Here is a 15495-nt window from a genome sequence, read left to right on the forward strand (position 1 = left end):
ATTACGGGCAACCTGGGGTGGTTACGAGTAATCTGTTGTGATTACATGCAACCTGGGGCGGTTAGGTGCAACGTGCGGTGGTTACGGGCAATCTGGCGTGATTACGGGCAACGTGCGGTGGTTACGGGCAACGTGCGGTGGTTACGGGCAACGTGCGGTGGTTACGGGCAACGTGCGGTGGTTACGGGCAACGTGCGGTGGTTACGGGCAACGTGCGGTGGTTACGGGCAACGTGCGGTGGTTACGGGCAACGTGCGGTGGTTACGTGCAATCTGGCGTGATTAAGGACAACCTGGGGCGGTTATGGGCAACGTGCGGTGGTTACGGGTAATCTGGGGGGGTTAGGGGTAATTTGGGAGTAAACTGCAATTATTACTATAATAAAAAGTGTGTGTTTTATTTTTTTGTATGTTTGTCACTTTTTGTACTTTAAACATTCATTTTCACTGTATTACTATGATTACTGTGATATTTTCTATCACAGTAATCATAGTTTAGTGACAGAGACCAAATTGGTCTCTGTCACTATAAATTTTCAGAGCTGGCTGCTTCTGGCGCGCATGCGCACATCAGAAGCAGTGAGGACGTGGAGGAGGACGGACCTCCGTGGATCCGGTGAGTATATGGGGAAGGGCGGGTGACTGGGGGACAGGGGCGACTTGGGGGGCGACACTGTAACACTTTTTATCCCCTGTCACCAATGATTTATGGTGACAGGGGATAAAAAGTGCCGGCAGCACTGGGAACAGGCGATCAGCGGTATATACCGCCGATCGCCTGCTCCGGGACCCCACAGGGGGGTCCCCGATCACTACCCATGTTCTGATCATTTTTTCATTTCCATCCCTACGAACAAACATCGTTTGTTCGCAGGGATGGGGGCGGCCATCTTGGATTTGATGGCCGCCCGGGGAGGGAGTGGGTTAGTGATCGGGGCACTAGGGGGGCTGATCTGGGGTCTGATTATTACATTTTCATCTCCGTGAATCCATGGTGGGGGGAGATGAAAGCTGTCGGCGGAGCCGGTACCGGAGATTGCCGTTATAACGTTGATAGCGCCGATCTCCGGTACCGGCGGCAGGGGAAGGGGGGCCGGGGGACACAGTGACAGTGGTGGCGGGAGGAGGCAACGTCCTGCAGCCTCCTCCCGCCGCCCGATCAGCGGCAAACATGACATCTCCCCCATAGACGCTGCGGTCGCATCGACCGCGGCGTTTATGGGGTTAACTGCCCGGGGGAGCGCGGCTCCCCTCCGGGCAGAGGCAGCGGGAGGATGTGGTGTGATACTGCCTCCTCCCGCTGCTTGATCTCACTTACCGACGGCGGGGGGAGGCAGGAACAACATGACGTTTGGGGAACGTCATGTTGCATTAACTACCTACTTTACATGACGTTCCTCAAGGGGTTAAGTGGGCACATGAAAATGTGTTTTTTTTTGTAGTTTGTTCCATGCTCTACAGGGACATAACAGCAGGTCAGATGCTTCTAACCTGCTAAGTTTCCATTTAAAAAACAGAATAGAATATCCAGGTCAACAAATCCCTCTTGTCGGTGCAAGTTATGTAGATGAGGATATAAACAACTTGAAACAAAGGGTACTATTACACAAATCGATTTTTTGACGATCAATAATTAACGATAAACTAACTCAAACGACCGCTATGCCGAACGACCTGAAATCGTTGACCCAATTACACGGAACGATGATTGTTACTTATGACCATTATTGTGTTCGTCCTGTCGTCGCCACTGCGTTCGCCACTACTGCGAACGATGTCTTATTACATGCGAACGATCATCGATAAAAATAGGTCCAAATTCTATTAATCGTCCGACGATTTCTCGTTGGTCGTTAAATCGTTGTCTGCTATTACACTAATCGATTATAGTTCAAATCCGAGCAATTTAACAATTTTTCAACCCATATTCGTTCCGTGTAATACCACCCTAAGAATAATTCCACTATCATCCCGTAGCATCTGTACACATGTTATTAGCAATAAATAGAAGCCAATCATACTGTACAATACTACAAACAACGAAAAGATCATCTTGACACTGGAGATTTCCGCTCACCGTGTACTTCTTCCCTCTGTTCATTATCATTGCATCACGCTCAGCAGCCACTCGCACATAGTCATCTCTTAGCACTATTCTAAAGTTTGGGTACAAATACAATCTGCACAAAAGCATTGCTTTATCTGTCACTTCCATGTAGAGCTGCGAGCACTTAAAGGGGAATGCCAGCTATTTTTTTTTCTTTCAACTGGTGTCAGAAAGTTATATAGATTTGTAATTTACTTCTATTTAAAAATCTCAAGTCTTCCAGTCCTTATCAGCTGCTGTATGTCCTGCAGGGATTGGTGTATTCTTTAAATTTTGACACGGTGCTCTCTGCTGCCACCTCTGTCCATTTCAGGAACTGTCCAGGGTAGGAGCAAATCCTCATAGGAAAAACTTAGAAATAGAAAAATTTTCGTGCTCTGGACAGTTCCAGACATGTGCAGAGGTGGCAGCAGAGAGCACTGTGTCAGACTGGAAAGAATACACCACTTACTGCAGGACATACAGCAGCTGATAAGTACTGAAAGACTGGAGATTTTCAAATAGAAGTAAATTACAAATCTGTTTAACTTTCTGACACCAGTTGATCCCATAGAAAAAAAAAACACTGGAGTGGCACTATGGAGAAGCACTATGGAATTGTTTCAGCCTATATAGTGCAGAATAGGCTACTAATAAAGAATAACATTGCAGGATTTGTTAAAGTGACCTTTTTTTTCAACTTCCCTTGAATATGGTTCTTAAATGGGCCACCAGTGCAACCAGGCAGTAGAGAAAGCTAATTAAATGCTGGGCTGTATATATATATATATATATATATATATATATATATATATATATATACACATATATACATAAAATGGTATGCTGGGCTGTATATATATATAATGGTATTCTGGGCTGTATATACATAATGGTATGCTGGGCTGTATATATATATAATGGTATGCTGGGCTGTATATATATATAGCCAATCAGGGCTAACGAAGCTGGAAGCCATGTGACGGGCTCCAGCTAATGAAAAGGCTGCTGGTGCGCATGTGCACCAGCAGCCTTTTCCATCCCATTCACTCTCTATGAAGACGCCGAGGAGGAAGAAGACCCGGACCGCCCCCCAGCTCTGACGTCGTCGTCACCAGATGCCGCCCGGGAGAAGAGGACCGTGACGATCGTAATAGGTAATGTATATATTCTTTAACTTCCGGGCGGGGGGGTCGGGGGTCCGAAAGTGGGGGAAGGAGGCCAGACCGGGTATTTAACCACATTACAAAGTTATATAACTTTGTAATGTGTGTTAAATAAGCTAGACAGTAGAAGATTGGAAAAACGTTGCCTGGTCTGATGAGTCTCGATTTCTGCTGCGACATTCAGATGGTAGGGTCAGAATTTGCCGTCAACAACATGAAAGCATGGATCCATCCTGCCTTGTATCAACGGTTCAGGCTGGTGGTGGTGGTGTCATGGTGTGGGGAATATTTTCTTGGCACTCTTTGGGCCCCTTGGTACCAATTGAGCATCGTTGCAATGCCACAGCCTACCTGAGTATTGTTGCTGACCATGTCCATCCCTTTATGACCACAATGTACCCAACATCTGATGGCTACTTTCAGCAGGATAATGCGCCATGTCATAAAGCTAGAATCATCTCAGACTGGTTTCTTGAACATGACAATGATATCACTGTACTCAAATGGCCTCCACAGTCACCAGATCTCAATCCAATAGAGCATCTTTGGAATGTGGTGGAACGGGAGATTCGCATCATGGATGTGCAGCCGACAAATCTGCGGCAACTGTGTGATGCCATCATGTCAATATGGACCAAAATCTCTGAGGAAGCTTCCAGCACCTTGTTGTATCTATGCCACGAAGAATTGAGGCAGTTCTGAAGGCAAAAGGGGGTCCAACCCGTTACTAGCATGGTGTACCTAATAAAGTGGCCGGTGAGTGTATATATATATAAAAAAAAATATATATATATATATATATATATATATATATAAATAATGGTATGCTGGGCTGTATATACATTTTATATATATATATATATATATATATATATATATATATATATGTGTGTGTGTGTGTGTGTATATACAGCCCAGCATACCATTATTTATATATATATATATATATATATATATATATATATATATATATATATATATATATAATAATGGTATGCTGCGCTGTATAGCTAGAGGTGTAACCAGTAGGAAGAGGGAGATTATGTGTCTGACATCATGGATGGGCGGGGCCAATGATGTGCTGTGGGCAAAGCTAAGTGGAGCAGTTGCCGTGAAGCCCTGCCCACTTAGCACAATCTACAGTTTATAAAAGATGACTTTTTACTTGAACAAGCAACATGACATATGATATGAAGTAAGCTATGAAATCTGCTAAATTTACCTTTTACACCTCTGTAGAGAAGTCAGAATGCAAAAAGGGGGTGACATTGTCAGTCTAAGTCAGGGGAGTTGTATAACTCTGTGTCCAATCATTGTAAGGACTCACCTACTATATCACTGTCTTCCTGGTCTCTTTAGATAAGGCAAAAAAATATCTCTTTAGTAGCACTCTATGTATGGAAGACATACAAAGAAACAAGAGAGGCTAAACAGGGTGGGAAGAGGCGAGGTCTGAGAGCTGCCAGGAGGGATCTGATAGGCCATTTTACAATCCTGTAGTGGACAGTAAGTCAGCTACATAGGAGAGACTGGGCTCCTGTCTACACAGTACAATATATATACAAATATCAAATATGTTTAACCCATAGCTGCACCAGGACGTTATTGAACGTCCTCGTGCCGCTATGGGAGTTCAGAGGGGGGTCGCGCGGGGGGTCGCCGCGATCCCGGGTGCCGCATGTAGCCCGGGCTCGTGGCTGTTAGCGGGCACGGTCCGATCGCCGTGCCCGCTAATTAAGTACTTAGAAGCAGCTGTCAAAGTTGACAGCTGCTTCTAAATACTTGCTTTTATACATCCCTGGTGGTCTAGTGGGGGGATCGCCCCCCTGCGGCGCGATTGCGGGGGGGCGATCCCCGCATCCATCCCGGGCCGGGGTCTGCTCCGTAATGGCACTGATCCCGGCTCGGCATTCTATTACTTTTGGCTGCAGCAGCCAAAAGTAATAGAACACCGATCTCATGGATTCATGCAGTATAACTATACTGCATGGATCTCTATGAGAGATCAGAGTGCATATACTAGAAGTCCCCCAGGGGGGCTTCTAGTATATGTGTAAAGTAAAAGAAAAATGTATTTTTAATAACACAAAATCCCCTCCCCTAATAAAAGTCTGAATCACCCCCCTTTCCCCATTTTATAAATAAAAATAAATAAATAAATTAATAAACAAACATGTTTGCTATCGCCGCGTGCGTAATCGCCCGAACTATTAATTAATCACATTCCTGATCTCACACGGTAAACGGCGTCAGCGCAAAAAAATCCCAAAGTGCAAAATTGCGCATTTTTGGTCGCATCAAATCCAGAATAATTGTAATAAAAAGCGATCAAAAAGTCATATATGCGCAATCAAGGTACCGATAGAAAGATCACATCATGGCGCAAAAAATGACACCTGACACAGACCCATAGACCAAAGGATAAAAACGCTATAAGCCTGGGAATAGAGCGATTTTAAGGAACATATATTTTCTTTAAAAGGTTTTAATTTTTTACAAGCCATCAAATCAAATAAAAGTTATACATGTTACATATCGTTGTAATCGTAACAACTTAAGGAACATATATAACGAGTCAGTTTTACCCCAGGGCGAACATAGTAAAAACAACCCCCCCCCCCCAAATAAAAAAAAAAACATTTTTTTTTTCAATTTCACCACACATATAATTTTTTTCTGGTTTCCCGGCACATTTTAGGCAAAAATTACATCTGCCATAGCAAAGTACAATTAGTTGCGCAAAAAATAAGGGCTCATTTGGGTCTCTAGGTGGAAAAATGCAGGCGCTATGGCCTTATATACACGAGGAGGGAAAAACGAAAATGCAAAAATGAAAACTGGCTGTGTCCCCTAAGGGTTAACAGCCACTATGAGGACCTATACATCACCATGGTAACAGACTACTAACAACTTTGTGTAGTCAACTATTTTATACTGCTAACCTACCAAATGTATGTAAGGGCCAGATGGAAAGGACAATGACTGCAGGATCAGGTGACATAGCATTTGGCTCCTGTATCTATTAAAGATACAAAGAAATTACAAATTGTTGAAAAATAAAGTAGAGAAGAGCTTAAATGTTCAAAGCTCTTTCCCCGCCGCTTTCCTCCCGCTCATCGCTGAGCTACAGCCGAAATATTAATTTACTAATAAAAATGTCACCTGAAATGTAAGCGATAAGATGGCAAATGACCAGAATGATCTATAGCAGGGGTCCTCAACTGGCGGACCGCGGTCCGAAACCGGACCGCGGAGGCCAGCTGTCCGGACCCCTGGTAAGACCTCCTAACCGTCCCGGATCCGGTCCGTCCCGGGGCGGTTAGGAGGTCCCGCTCCCCACCGCACTGCCTCCCGCCCCATAGGCGTACTGTCCTTAAATGTCAGTACGCCTGTGGGGCTGGGGGCAGTGTCGGTCCGGCCCCCGGCTGATACGCGCTCTCTGGGGATGTCCCGGGGATTCCCCAGCAGAGCGCGCACCACAGACCTCAGTGTACGCTGCCGGCCTGTCCTTCCCGGAAGTGCAGGCCGGCGGCGTACGCTTAGGTCACTGATGCGCGCTCTGATGGGGAATCCCCGGGACATCCCTACAGAGCGCGTATCAGCCGGGGGCCGGACCGACGGGAAGAGAAGAAGACAGCCGCAGCGGGGAACGAGGTGCTAGGTGAGTTGTTTTTGTTATTTTTTTTTCTGTCTGGGGGGCATCTACAAGGGGAGAGCGCACAGGTGGACTATATACTACAGGGGGGACCTCACAGGGGGCTATATACTACTGAGGGGGCTATATACTACTGGGGGGAGCGCACAGGGGGCTATATACTACAGGGGGGACCTCACAGGGGGCTATATACTACTGAGGGGGCTATATACTACTGGGGGGAGCGCACAGGGGGTTATATACTACAGGGGGGACCTCACAGGGGCTATATACTACAGGGGGAAAGCACAAGGGGGGCTATATACTACTGGGGGAGAGCACAGGGGCGCTATATACTACTGGGGGGAGCTCACAGGGGGCTATATACTACAGGGGGACAGCGCACGGGGAGGCTATATACTACAGGGGGAGCTCACAGGGGGCTATATACTACAGGGGGGCTATATACTACTTGGGGGGAACTCACAGGGGCTATATACTACTGGGGGGAGCTCACAGGGGGCTATATACTACAGGGGGAGAGCACAGGGGGGCTATATACTACTGGGGGGAGCTCACAGGGGGCTATATACTACTGGGGGACAGCGCACAGGGGGCTATATACTACAGGGGGAGAGCGCACAGGGGGCTATATACTACAGGGGGAGAGCGCACAGGGGGGCTATATACTACTGGGGGGAGCTCACAGGGGGCTATATTCTACAGGGGGAGAGCGCACGGGGAGGCTATATACTACTGGGGGGAGCTCACAGGGGGCTATATACTACAGGGGGAGAGCGCACAGGGGGGCTATATACTACTGGGGGAGCAACAGGGTGCTATATACTACTGAAGGAGAGCGCACCGGGGGGGCTATACACTACTGGGGGAGCAACAGGGGGGCTATATACTACCAGGGCAGTCACCCCCTTTGTACCTAATATCAGGTGAGAGAGAAAAAAATGCCAGTTTTCCCGCTAATAAGCAGCAATTCTGTATATAAATAGTTCAACGTTTGTGACAAAGTAACAAAACACGTTTCCTACTGATGTTCAGCTCGGACCTTCACCTGACAATAGACCCCGGTAAGTGGACCTTCACTAAAAGTTGTTGAGTACCCCTGAACTATAGGGACTGACAAATCTCAAAATGTAGCCAGTATGTTCCCCCAGTAGTCACATCATTAGCCCCCTCAGCAGCAAAAGGTATCATCTCCCACCCCGACTTATTAAACACAACCACAATATCCATTCTTTCAGTAGATGCAGCCATAATGTTAATCATCTCCACAGACACAACCACAACCCCTAGCCTCTCAGCAGACACAACTATAATTCCTAGCCTCTCAGCAGACACAACTATAATTCCTAGCCTCTCAGCAGACACAACTATAATTCCTAGCCTCTCAGCAGACACAACCACAACCCCTAGCCTCTCAGCAGACACAACCACAACCTCTAGCCTCTCAGCAGACACAACCACAACCTCTAGCCTCTCAGCAGACACAACCACAACCTCTAGCCTCTCAGCAGACACAACCACAACCCCTAGCCTCTCAGCAGACACAACCACAACCCCTAGCCTCTCAGCAGACACAGCCACAACCACTAGCCTCTCAGCAGACACAGCCACAACCCCTAGTGAGGAGGAGTTGTGGTGTTATCCAGTGCTTTTAGTAGTGCAGCAGAGAATGGCTCTCCTCCCTGGTAAAGGCCTCCATACACTTAAGGGAAGAACGAACTTTGAGCACGCTCCATTTTACCTGAACCCAAGCACACGTCATTTGGTTACTATGGCCTATCCATGTTTCCCAGGACTCCCTAGGGCGGCATCCAACTTCTTCAGCCACCGCTAATCTAATGCCTCACGCTCCAGTTCGGGTGAACCAGAAGTTTGCTCATCTCCAATGGGCATGTTCACACGTTGCAGATTTGTTGAAGCATAACCATAACGTGTGAACATAGACTGATACGGCATTCATAGATGTGTACTGGGCCACAGCGTCTAATCTGCACGTATCTTAATATATTACTGAGATTTTTTTTTCTTCTGGGAAATTTTATATGTAAGTTGGCATTTTCATCTATGGGCAGATCTAGTGAAAATCAGCTGATTTTTCTTCACAATTACAACAGATTTCCCCCCTAAAACACTGAAAGTGGTGAAACCCGTCATAAATTGCAGCACACGGATGAGATTTGTAAATCTGAATATAAAATCTGCCCTTTGTGGATTTACCATACAGCCATATTACGGTAGCATAACCAATATAATACTCCTCCACCTTACCTGGCAGCGGATTCTGCGGCTGACACCCAGCAATGATGATCTATGTGTACACCACAAACACACTGTAACTTGTGTGCTATTAATGTGTGTGTATACAAAACACTGCTCAACCACCGACAGCAATAAAGAGGATTGTCCTCTGCCCTGTGGGCACCGATCCTCTGCCAGCCGGGATATGGAGATTTCATAGAATTGGGCATACACGATAGACAATTGACCCTACTGATCTGGGTGGGATAGGGTATACAGCGATGCTGGGGGAGTGTACAGTCAGCCATGTTGACGCCTATCGATCAGCTGTGTGAAGTGCATTGTGGAGGTGCTGCAGCCTCTCCAGTGTTACCATCATTCATCCTTGTAAGTGTCTCACTATTAGCTGTGGTGGAAGGAGATATAACGTCGCCCTGTTCACTTGCAGTCCCTTTCACCGCCGCTACTAATAAGGACAAGGACAGGTAATGAGAACAGAGGCTCCTGCACAAGCACAACGGCCGCTTTACACAGCTGAACGGTGGGCGTCCTGCGGGGAGTCAGACTCCACTGATCTAATATTGATGACCCATCCTATTGAAGGGCTTTTGAATCAACTGGAGCCTAAAGGTTATGCAAATTACTTCCATTTAAAAATCTCCAGTCTTCCAGTACTTATCAGTTGCTGTATGTCCTGCAGGAAGTGGTGTTTTCTTTTCAGTCTGACACAGTGCTCTCTGCTGCCACCTCTGTCCATGTCAGGAACTGTCCAGAGCAGGAGAGGTTCTCTATGGGGATTTGCTACTGATCTGGACAGAGGTGGCAGCAGAGAGCACTGTGTCAGACTGGAAAGAATCCACCACTTCCTGCAGAACATACAGCAGCTGAAATCTCAATTACCGAAAGACTTGAGATTTTTAGATTGAAGTAATTTACTAATCTGTATAACATTCTGACACCAATTTATTTTAAAAAAAAAATTCCCCTCTGGAGTACCCCTTTAAGCACAATACATGCACATTTTTGCATCCGTATTACGGAGACAAGTGCTGTAAGTGTAATACAGATGCATTAATCTGCATGTAAAATGCTTGTGTGAAGTTGGCCTTAAAGGGTTAATACAAAGTCCTGGAGTTTCTGGCCATCGCAGCCTGTACATGACTTCCGTTTACTGGGTTGAGCAATGTGTAGAATGGGAGCGTGTGGTTAGTGCTTCCTGTCACAAGTAAAAAAAAAAGAGACTGGCACAAGGGCGGAATCATCATTCACAGAAACATCACACATTCACAATGACCTGACCAATGCCTGGAGGTCAGGACGCCATCATACTCCCCCTGGATAGTAAAAATCCACATGTAGATTTAATATGGAAAAATCTGCCAGACTTCTGTCCCAATGTAACAGGCCTCTATGTTCTCAGAATAGTCTCACCAGCTTCCTATGGGCTACAGAAGACATGCTGGCCAATTCTCGGGTCTCAGTAGTCATGTGATCAGTCACATGATCACAGTGACGCGGCAGTCATTCAGCCAGGAAGTGGTAGTTCTCTAAAGACGGAGGAGGACAGGAGCGGTGGGATAGTCGTAGTGGTGTCTGATCTATGGCCGCTCCTCCTTATGATCATCTTTATAGCTCTGATGTACACGAGTTATAGGGTGTCAGATGTGCACAGTCTAAGGTTTAGATCAGGGGTAGAGAACCTTCAGCCCTACAGCTGTTGCAAAACTACAACTCTCATCATGCCTGGACAGCCTTCGGCTGTCCAGGCATGATGGGAATTGTAGTTTTGCAACAATTTAAGGGCCGAAGGTTCCACGTCACTGGTTTAAACGGCTAACAAACCCAACCCCAGCTCTTGTTTACCGGTTCACCAGCATTGAACAGGCCCCCAACCATATTTGTGTAGGTCCTTGAAGGTTTCACTTGCTGTAAGGACTGGAGCATTGGTTGTCATGAGCCACCTGGGAATCTGCATAGGATATAACTGGCGGGCCGTAACCCCCGCTGCTTGGGATAAGAGAAGATAGAGATAAGCTGCTGCCAGACAAACAGAGGATCGAGCAGACAGAAAGCCCAACAGGCCGATTTCCATCCTCAGCTGTTGGGGTACAGCCAGGAGGCCCCTGTATACATGACATTGTCTATAGGATTCATAGAGATCGGATGTGTATGGCTGCCTGTGGTCACATGTCCTATAATGGCAATCCTATGGGGGTCCCATCAATGAGCTGTCATAGACTGTGCTAGGTAGGTAAGAGGGAGGTGTGCTGGTCCCACAGGTCACAGTCACAAGGTCAATCCATATATACATCACATCATACATACCCACATAACACATAAATAGTGCTTAATACATACTGACATAATGTATAAATACTACATCATACACACACCTATACATAATCATCTATATATAACTCATCATACATATAAATACTACACCATACATAGAATACATATAATATATACTAAATGTATAAATACTACATCATACATACACCTATACATAAAACCACCTATACATAACACATCATACATACACATATACATATCATAATGTATAAATACTACATCATACATACACATATACATAACACCATCTATACATATGAATACTACATCATACATACACATATACATAACACCATCTATACATATGAATACTACATCATACATACACCTATACATATAAATACTACACCATACATACTATACATATCATAATGTATAAATACTACACCATACATACTATACATATAATACATACTAAATGTATAAATACTACATCATACATACACCTATACATAACACATCATACATATAAATACTACATCATACATACACCTATACATAACACATCATACATACATGTATATATCTATAACACCTCTCATCATTCATATGGACACAATATATGGAAACAACATCATACATGGTGTCATAGCTATATCAAAGCCTATACAGTGACATCATACACACATCTGGCTATACAGATCACTATGCCATCATACATAGTGTACCTATCACATCCATGCATATCATACATACATCATCACCCATAGACCATACACAGTAAATAATTTATGACCTTCATGTTTACACTCACACATGTATGTGCTGCTCCCCTCCCTCCCTCTCCCTCCTCCTCATGTTGCAGGATCCATACCTGATAAGCGGATTGTAGCTGTTCACACTCGGTACAGACAATCGGCAGGTCAGATCATCAGATCTCCGCCATCCTCTCGTTCACAGCCCACTGCCTCCCTCTCTCTCTACAAGAAGAAATTCAATGTTAAAATTGGAGCTTACAAAGTGTCCTCGCTTTTCTGTTAGGCGGAAGCCATTTTGTCGAAGATAAAACCACAAGTTGTAAGGCTAATAGTCACAAACAAGATGGCTACATACATGGAGACAAAAAGGTGTGTGTCACGTTCTTGCTCTAGTGTTCGCGATCTCCTGTCATACAGGGTGTCACATGATTGTATCAGCTGACACGCACACATACCAAGGTCTTATTACGTTTTACACCCAGCTGTAATTCCCAGGCGCGGCCGCTAGGGACGAATCACGTGATAGCTATGAAACTGCATCACAGCTCCTCCTAGCGTTGAACGGTGGCAAAGGTTGTTTATCTTGTGAATGAAATAGGAAACATACAGATGAAGCAGAGCTGGTTGTGCAATGTAATATATAAATATATATATATATAGATATAGATATAGATATAGATATAGATATATATAGATATATATATATATATATATATTTTTTTTTTTTTAAGGGGGGCCAGACCTGTGACATGTTCACACTTAGACCTTTATTCCTCAGCCTATTGATAAACTACAACTCCACTACTGAAAGCTTGGAATGCCCCAGGCTACATAAAGGAAACGTGTGGGTAAGACCCTGGCAGATACGGCCCTTTCCAGTTTTACAGTTTTAACCGCTCTTTTGTGCCCCATTGAGTGATATGGGTCTCTTTAAGGTGCCCACATAGTCAAATAATAGGGCAGCGCATGCAGCCACCAGTTCCTCGCTTACATATGTGTGTAGGCCGCAGGTGCTTACTGTAACCTACAGGACAGCATAGACTGGTGCAGTGCAGCAACACTGACTGAGCCGAGCACCAATGGTCATCATGGGAACGGGTTTAGGTGAGTAATCAGTTTGTTTTTGTTATTTATGTCTGTTGAGAACTAAGGAGAACTTTGTGTGCTAGGGCACTAAGGGGCTATTATGTGGGGGCAGTTTGTGTCTGGGGGTATGAAGGAGTTCTTTATGTGTGGGCATAGTAGTGGTTATTTTGTGTGTGGAGTATGCACTATAGGAAAAAACCTAAGGGGCACTAAGGGAGCACAATAGGGACAAAACTTAAAGGGCACTAATGGGGTTTTATGTGTGGACATTTTGTGTGGGGAGGACCTAAAAAGCACTTTGTATGTAAGGTCACAATTGGGATCCTATGTGGGGGGCAATTTGTGTGCGTGGGGGCATTAATGGGTTCTTTGTTCCTAGTGGTACTTAGGGAGCACTGTCTAGACAGTCTGGGGGCAGTACTATGCTGTGTAGACACAAATGAGGACGCTATTACAGTGCTGATGACACTACTGAGTGCTGTGAAGCACCAAGAGAGGCACCATTACATTTTGGGGCAATGATCTATTGTTGGTATCTGTAGCTATGAGGGTGCAAGGGGCAGCAGAGACAGAATATAATTACTTACACATGCGGCACAGTGTCTGTACATGCCTGGTATCTGCCACTATATGGGGGTGATATTAGTCTGTGTACATAGTGTGTTGTACTTAGTAACAGTATGATGGTATTACCCAGTAACTATGTGGTGGTTTTAGCGTGCTGGTTATCATTATTATTATATATTTTTTTTTTTTTTTTTTAACCTCTCCCAGAAAAAATATTGCGTACAAAGCTGTCCGGTTTACTCTTTGCCATATGAACGTCTGAACCCCAGTGAGGATCTGACATCTGTGACAATTTATATCCCCTTCTTCTTGGAATCACACCAGGAGTCCCCGCAGCCATTAGAAGCTCCTCTTACTGCCTGGTTCCTGGAATACAAGAGCGGCCGAGCGGCACGTGCTGTGGCCTCATCATCCAGCTGAATTACCCTGAGTGTCTTCCTTCTATCCACATCTGGTGAGCACAGGTCCCCTAGAGCCCAGACGTCCTCTTCTTCGTAACCTACATCAGAGGGTCAACTCTCTGCCTTTCTTTCCATAAATTTGAAGAAAAATATCTCTGCATGCTCTTAGGTTGGTTCCTGTTGAACACTAGATTGCTGTTAGCCGAATTGCCCCACTGACCTTTGATTGCTTTGGAATAACTCCAAGGATTAGCTCCACCTGGATCTCTTAGCCTGGGGCCCTTGTTCCTAGATCCGGCACTCTTCCGGCAAGAGGCGGTATATTTAAAGCCATTGGTATGGGTATCTTCTTCTATTTCAAGTCAAGTCACACAGTCACTCTGACAGAGCTCTGTACTTTTTAGACAGGCCCACTGGTAGCAACCTAGTCAACTGTACAAGTCTTCAAGCTTAAAACTACCTAAGAAACTTTCCTAGCCACCTGTACAAGTCCTCTATGAGTCCACAGATTCGTGTTCAATCTAGGAATAGATTTGCTCATCTCTAACTGGTATACTGTAGATACTGTAGAGATGAGCAAATACGATTCGATCGAGTAGGTATTCGATCGAATATTGCGGTGTTCGAAAGATTCAAATACAATCGAGTAGTGTGTCGAATACGCGGCAAACATTTGAAAGCCCTCCCATCGCACTTGGCGCTTTTTTTAATCCAATCACCATGCAGGGAGGCCGTGAGGAACCCTGGGAGTACGCACACAGTGTGAAAACGGCGTCTACCCTCATTGGATGGCTGAACCACATGACCTCGAATATTTAAGACTTGACTTCCGCCTCTCGACTGCAGATGAGCTTTCAACCTAGTCAGGGAGAGTTCTTCGAGCAGGGAGAGATAGGTTTTAGTAGCGTCTTGGTTAGGCAGGATTACTACAGAACCCAAAAGTGCTTTTCAGGGCTAATATCCAGCAAAAAAGTCATCTCTGGAGTCTGCATCCAAAGCACTTCTCAGTGCTAAAAAAAAGATGATATAACAGCAGCAGCAGGTGTATTCATTCCAGTACCCTGTGTGTACAAGTGACTTATAGTGTCCCTGGTTTAGCCCACTAAGGGCACGTTAACCTTATACCTATTGTGCCAGCTGCCCAGTAAAAGGCACTTGATACCTATTGTGCCAGTTGCCCAGTAAAAGGCAAGTGATACCTATTGTGCCAGTTGCCCAGTAAAAGGCAAGTGATACCTATTGTGTTA

General features: G+C 45.2%; 1 protein-coding gene and 1 long non-coding RNA gene across 3 annotated transcripts in view; one reads left to right on the plus strand and one right to left on the minus strand.

Annotated features, from left to right (window-relative positions):
- The window catches only part of ATP6V1C1 (ATPase H+ transporting V1 subunit C1), a 45359-nt gene extending 32943 nt beyond the window's left edge, over nucleotides 1-12416 (minus strand). Inside the window, exon 1 of the mRNA XM_069957276.1 lies at nucleotides 12311-12416. The gene's annotated coding sequence lies outside the window, so the exon portion shown is untranslated. The remainder of the gene's footprint in view (nucleotides 1-12310) is intronic.
- Nucleotides 12417-12720: 304 nt separating this feature from the next.
- LOC138783059 (uncharacterized) lies at nucleotides 12721-14506 on the plus strand. 2 transcript variants are annotated; one of them, XR_011361624.1, is made up of 4 exons: nucleotides 12721-12827; nucleotides 12926-13042; nucleotides 14055-14301; nucleotides 14418-14506. It is a non-coding gene; the product is annotated as an uncharacterized lncRNA (long non-coding RNA). The 2 variants fall into 2 exon arrangements; XR_011361623.1 differs by lacking the exon at nucleotides 14418-14506 and having other exon boundaries at nucleotides 14055-14365.
- Nucleotides 14507-15495: the final 989 nt, after the last annotated feature.

Source organism: Dendropsophus ebraccatus, chromosome 2 (genome assembly GCF_027789765.1).
Source record: "Dendropsophus ebraccatus isolate aDenEbr1 chromosome 2, aDenEbr1.pat, whole genome shotgun sequence".
Classification (NCBI taxonomy): Eukaryota; Metazoa; Chordata; class Amphibia; order Anura; family Hylidae; genus Dendropsophus; species Dendropsophus ebraccatus.